Below are 6000 nucleotides of genomic sequence, written 5' to 3' on the forward strand. Positions count from 1 at the left end.
CAGACACAAGTGGTGCGTATTTTGTTTTCAACTGGTAATCCACATCCTTGTATTTTGCATCTTGAACATCAGGGCTTTTGGCTAAACTTTGTTCTAACTTCTCTTTCCCGACCCCTTGCAGCTCTCGTTGCACATACATCAAAACAGCCCACTGTGCTTCCTTTTCAGGACACTGCTCCTTCAGTTTTGTGATTGCAGTAGTAAGGAAAGAGAAGCCATGTACAATATACAGTTCATCTTGCAATTCCTGTTTAAGTGCAAGTTTTTTTTGGCTTTTTCTATAGCTGAGCAATCACTAGGCAAAGCATCTAAAAATTTCGATATTGTATGGAAATGATTGCAAATAAACACTGCAGCTTTTAACCATGTACCCCATCTAGTGAGGATGGGAGAGGGTGGTAGTGGAAGTTTCGTAATTTCTACGTACTTCTGTATTCTAGGAGCCTTTTTTAGTATTTTCTTAATGCTGGAAACAAGTGAGGATACATATTCTTCAGATTAGAAAATGCAGCTAACATGTAAGATGCTTGGTCTGTAAGAACTAACCACACTATCATATTTTACGCCCTCTGGCCACAATACAAAACGTGCATCATTGAAACTTTGCATTACACTTGCATTATCTGTTTTGCCGAGAAAATAAGTTTCATCTAGTATGAAATAGACTGGATGGTCAGCTACTACTTGCCTGATCTGCGAGATTTTTTTATTTCATAAAGAGGTTGAAGGTAAGATTTCCTTAAGGTGCTCTCATCTGGAACTGACTTCCCAGTATATTTTTGCAAATATGATTTCATGACAGGATTGTTAAGTTTCGAAAGAGGTATTCCGCACGCTATAAATGTCCTTGCTGTCTCACTGAAAAATTCATTTGTATTTCTGGAACTCGAAGATGCAAGCGCCTTACCAATGAATTGCTGTCGCTTCCCACCTTTACCATCTCGTAGTTCCTTATTCCTGACGTGCTTCCCACGTTGTAAATGCTGCACAACCCGAGTGCATTGGTGTTTGTCATCAACAGCAATAGAAATATCACACACATCACAGCTCAGAACAGATCCATCACTCTGAATGCCGTCACCGCTAAACTGTTTAACAATGTCCTGCAGTTTCCCAACATTTACTTTATGTTTTGGCATGGTGAACAAGCTAATCCGATGCATCGATAAGTCGATCACAGACTTCAGTTACCTTGCTCGCTGAGACAGGAAAAGGAAACGAAAACAAAACAGCTTTCCTACAACAATTCGTTAACAATACAGCATAGGACAAAAAGAGAACAAGTTCTAGCTATTGTAACGCGTCATTGTTGGCACTGCTTAAAGTCCACGCGCTTACTACATTAACGTCCAAGAACTGAAGAAAGCCGATTCATTGTTGTGCGGTAAACAAGAATCGCGTGCCAAGAATCCGTGCCTCGAATGTGGGTAGGATTAAACAGCGCGTGAGTTGTATTAAAAAATGATAAAGATGCAAAATAGGCGAAAAGGTGCAAAAGGTTCTGAGAATGTGAAAAAGGTGGAAAAGGTTCTGAGATTGTGAAAAAGGTGCAAAAAGGTGCAACCGAAACACCATGAGTAGAGTTCAATACATGCTTATTTTGGGGATGAGTCACTTTTTTACCCATTTTCACAGAAAAAAATTTAAGGTGCAGCACCTAAAATTCCTAGCTCTGGTTATAACACTCCATCCCATCCCATCCTCGACTCAGATTTTCTAGGTGAAAAAAAATACAGCCACGAAAGGTGAAATCTAAAATATAGAAAAGAAAAGAAGTCAGAACATGGCCATTGTGACCCCTACATGATTTTCTGACTGCCAACTGGTGAAGACGTGATAAATAAATTAACATGAGGCCCAAGAGAGTGAGAATTGTACGCTGTAATTCTTCGGAAAAATTATAAGAAGAATGTTTTTGTTTTCGGCTCGAAAACATCTGAGCTATTTGCTCTTCCCACGAAGTGTAGATATAGTAAGTAGACAGTGGCGTTCCCAGAATTTTAGAAAAGGGGAGGGTGGGTTTAGTAGTTTGTCACATATTTTGCCATATTTTCCTGCATTTAAAGCTTTTTTATTTTAGAGAAGCCAAACTAAAAGGGGTGTTGTAACGCCCACCAACTGGTCTTTCACACGCCACTGTCAGTAGAGAGCAAATGTTTCACAAAGCACCAACAAACTTAGTTGTAGAAGCATCAAACACAATAGAATCCCAATAAATGAGGTATGAAATTATGCAAAAAAGACAGACATGACAGTCCATTTAAAATCTGACGCTGAGTATGCCGAATGGTTAGGTATGGAAACGACAGTGGAAGTCGGTAGAACAAATAACAAATTATTTCATTTTTCAACCGATAAAAAATCACATTCACAGAAATGCTAGAAGCGAGACCTGATAGAGGATAGAAATATGTTGAGACTGAACTTACAAATTTAAGCAAGGCAACTACAAAACTCTCCATAACGCATGAAATCTCTACTCAGACCAAACCAATATGTAAGTGTAACGGTTATACATCCTCTGGAATGTTCTTCTAAATACTTATACAAATACTTACGCAAAGTATATTTTTTATAGAAATTGTTTTTGGTACAAATGTCTCTATTAAATATATAAATATTAGCAATTTAATATAATTTAAAGTTACATACAATCATTATCTCCTTCTGGTTACATTGTCTATTTTTGTAGTAATTATGTAAATAAGTGTAACTTCTAACTGCTTATTAAAAATATTCGTAATTGATATGGACAATCTGTAATTCTGTTTAGTTACAAATTCTATGAACTTCACTTTTGACGGTTGTGTTTAACATACAACATTAAATATGTAAGAAACTTTCACTTTGGAATTGAGCTGTGTTTAATAGCAAGCAGAGCTCAAAGATTGCGATAAAAATCTGATTACAGCAGAAAGAAATGTTAAAATGTCATTCCACAAATCAAACTCGTGATAATAATGGCTTCTATTTTTAGCAATTAAGTGAGATAATATTATGTTATCATGCTAATGTATTAATAACTCAGCATTTGTGTACTACTTTTTCAACTTAATAACCAGAGTTAAATTTACAGAGTAGAACAAATATATATATTCAAAAAATAATTATTTGTTTTCCTTGTGTTCCTTTTTTTCGGCGCAAATCACTGAAAAAGCAAACTCCCAGTTTTTCTTGTTTCCGTTTTTCTGTCATAATTGTTGACATTTCCCCGATAAGTTAGTGTACTTTGAATTTTATACATGCGTATAAAACTACGTATCTCATTTTGCTCTTTGCCCTCAGTCGTGTGTAACATAATCTGGAGAATAAAGCGGCTTCAGTTTCCCCATCTGACCTCTGCGTTTTGGGTCAAGTGTAATGAAGCAAGAAAAGTGATGTTGGGGGAAAATTTTTCCACTGATACGCCAAGGTTCATCAGCTATTTACTCTTAATGGACTCACAAGTCATGTAAATAATGTACTTTTCACATTTTTATGACTTTCTGTGGAAAGTATAAAGTGATTCTTCACACCGAGTCACTTAATTCAAAAGCTTGACCTTATGGAAGCAAAGTATGATGTTGAAAAGGAATTGTGCTAAAGTTCACAAAACGAGAATGGAACTATTAAATTAATACTATAGTGAACACCAGAGGCTCATCGTAGTGCATTGCGTATCTCAGACCGTTCCGATTTTACTCTTTGTAAGTCCATCATGAAATGTCGCCACTCTTGGCACAGTAGGGCAAGATATAATTCCTACATAGGCGAGAAGTTTTCGTTAAACTGAAAACCCATAAACATTTGCAAGAATTACAGGCTATGTTTTCTCTGGCTAGGATGCACCGTTTTAACTAAAATATTACATATGTTATTAAAATAGATGTAAATGACACTACCATTTTATAAATATATATTTCTAATTGACATGTACGAAGTTTCATATTTTAAAGATGAAAAGCAATATCATAGTGCTATCAATATCCGCCAGGTTTCTAACTCATGAGATGTAGTCTAAGTCATACTCTTACCAGAGCGTATAGAAGAGAAAGTGTGCGCACTTCGGTTTCTTCCCGTAAGCCAAATGAATAGAGCGGTGCCCCACCGAAACACTGGCAGCACCTTCGCTTGAGACGAGCGTCTTCTGCTTGCAGTGCGGCCGCGCTTTATGTAGAGCGTTGTGTTTTGTTGTGCTAGAATAACATCGTGTACTTTTATTAATGACAACGTTGTTACGTTATTCAGTTTAGTGTCGTTAGATTTGTTATTGATCCGTTGTGACTAGTTTGTGTTGTGTTCAACGCATTATTATTGTGTTTGAGACAGCAGCGAGCGAAAACTACAAGATGCCTACGTGTTTCGTACCCAGCTGTAGATCTGGATATGACCGCTGTTCTTCAGGTAGTAGACATTTTTTTAGGCCACCTAAAGACAGTATTGGTTTCTCAAAATGGGAGAGTGCCATCCCTAGAAAAGATAAAAAACTAAGTCATAATTGCCATGTGTGTGATATTCATTTTTCCACTGACCTTTTAGTGAAAGTGGATTCGTTCATAGTGGATGGCGAAACAGTAGAAATTTCACGACAAAGGTGGAAATTTAAACCAGAAGCAGTTCCTCATATATTTCCTAATCTGCCCAAATACCTCTCTAAGACAGTTAAGAAGCGAAAATCTCCCATGAAAAGGCAATCCTTGCGGACAGATGATAATAAAGTAAGTACTCGTCGCAATGTATCATTAAGCTTATCAGTAGAGGATGATTTGCTTCACACTGCGGATGCTAGCAATACAATAGCATTGCTAAAGAAAAAAACTTAAGAATCAGAAACGCAATTTAATTAGAACGCAGAATAAACTAAAGGTCGCACAGGCTAAAATAAATTTGCTTGAAATAGGCGTTAAAGATGCTAAATTAAAGACCACGGTCACACAGTCAAAACAGTTCGCGTCTCTTAGCAAAAATCAAAAAATTGTAATTGATACAATCTTAAAGAAATGCCAACTGAAAAGTAAGACAGGAATGAGATACAGTTCTGAGTTTATACTGGATTCTCTTCTATTAAAAATTAAGTCCCCCAAGGGGTATAGACACTGTTTGCATCACGATTTGCTACCTTTGCCTTCTGAAGCACACTTGAGAAAATTGGTGAAGGGTCTTAAATGTCCTTACGGCGTAAATTCCCATGCCATCGACGCTATAACGCATTTTTTTAGTGAAAAGAACGAGAATGAGCGTAGCGGAATGCTGATTTTTGATGAAGTTAAACTTAGGGAAGCAATTCAGTTTAACTCGAATTCCTTAAAAATAGACGGCTTTGTTGATTTGGGAAATCTTACTCCAGATGAAAGCAAGAATCAATTAGCAAATCATGCTCTAGTTTTTATGTTTGTTCCTTTTCTGTATAATTGGATCCAACCCATAGCAGTATATGCTAGCAGGAATGCCACCCCTGGTGACATTCTCACAAAAATACTTATCCAGGTTATCATACATTTGGAAAAAGCAGGGGTCAGAATTATTGGTTTTACATCTGACGGTAGCCAATCTAACAAAAAGTTATGGAAATGCTTAGGAATTTCCGGAAACAGAAACAATCTTAAGTGCTCTATACCCAATCCAGCTGACTCTAGTAGAAAGCTTTGGGCATTTTCAGACGCACCACATATATTTAAATGCATAAGGAATAACTTCCACGATAAAGTGCAGGTGTACTATAATGGTGATATTGTTGATTATTCATTTTACAGAAAAGTGTATGAACATGATTCATCTACTGAATTTTCCGGCATGAAAGCTTGCGACAAAGTGACCTCTGCTCATTTGGATCCTAATTCATTCCAACGAATGAATGTGAGACTCGCACTGCAGCTGTTCAGCAGATCTGTGGCTAATGGAATAAAATTTTATCGGAGTATTAATGCGGAGGGGTTAGAAGGCAGTGAAACAACGGAAAATTTCACAAGGGACCTAAACTGCCTGGTTGACGCATTAAATTCATTCACTCCTGCACAGGCA

The sequence above is a fragment of the Lepisma saccharinum genome, chromosome 4 (genome assembly GCF_977018435.1).
Source record: "Lepisma saccharinum chromosome 4, izLepSacc3.1, whole genome shotgun sequence".
NCBI classification, from domain to species: Eukaryota; Metazoa; Arthropoda; class Insecta; order Zygentoma; family Lepismatidae; genus Lepisma; species Lepisma saccharinum.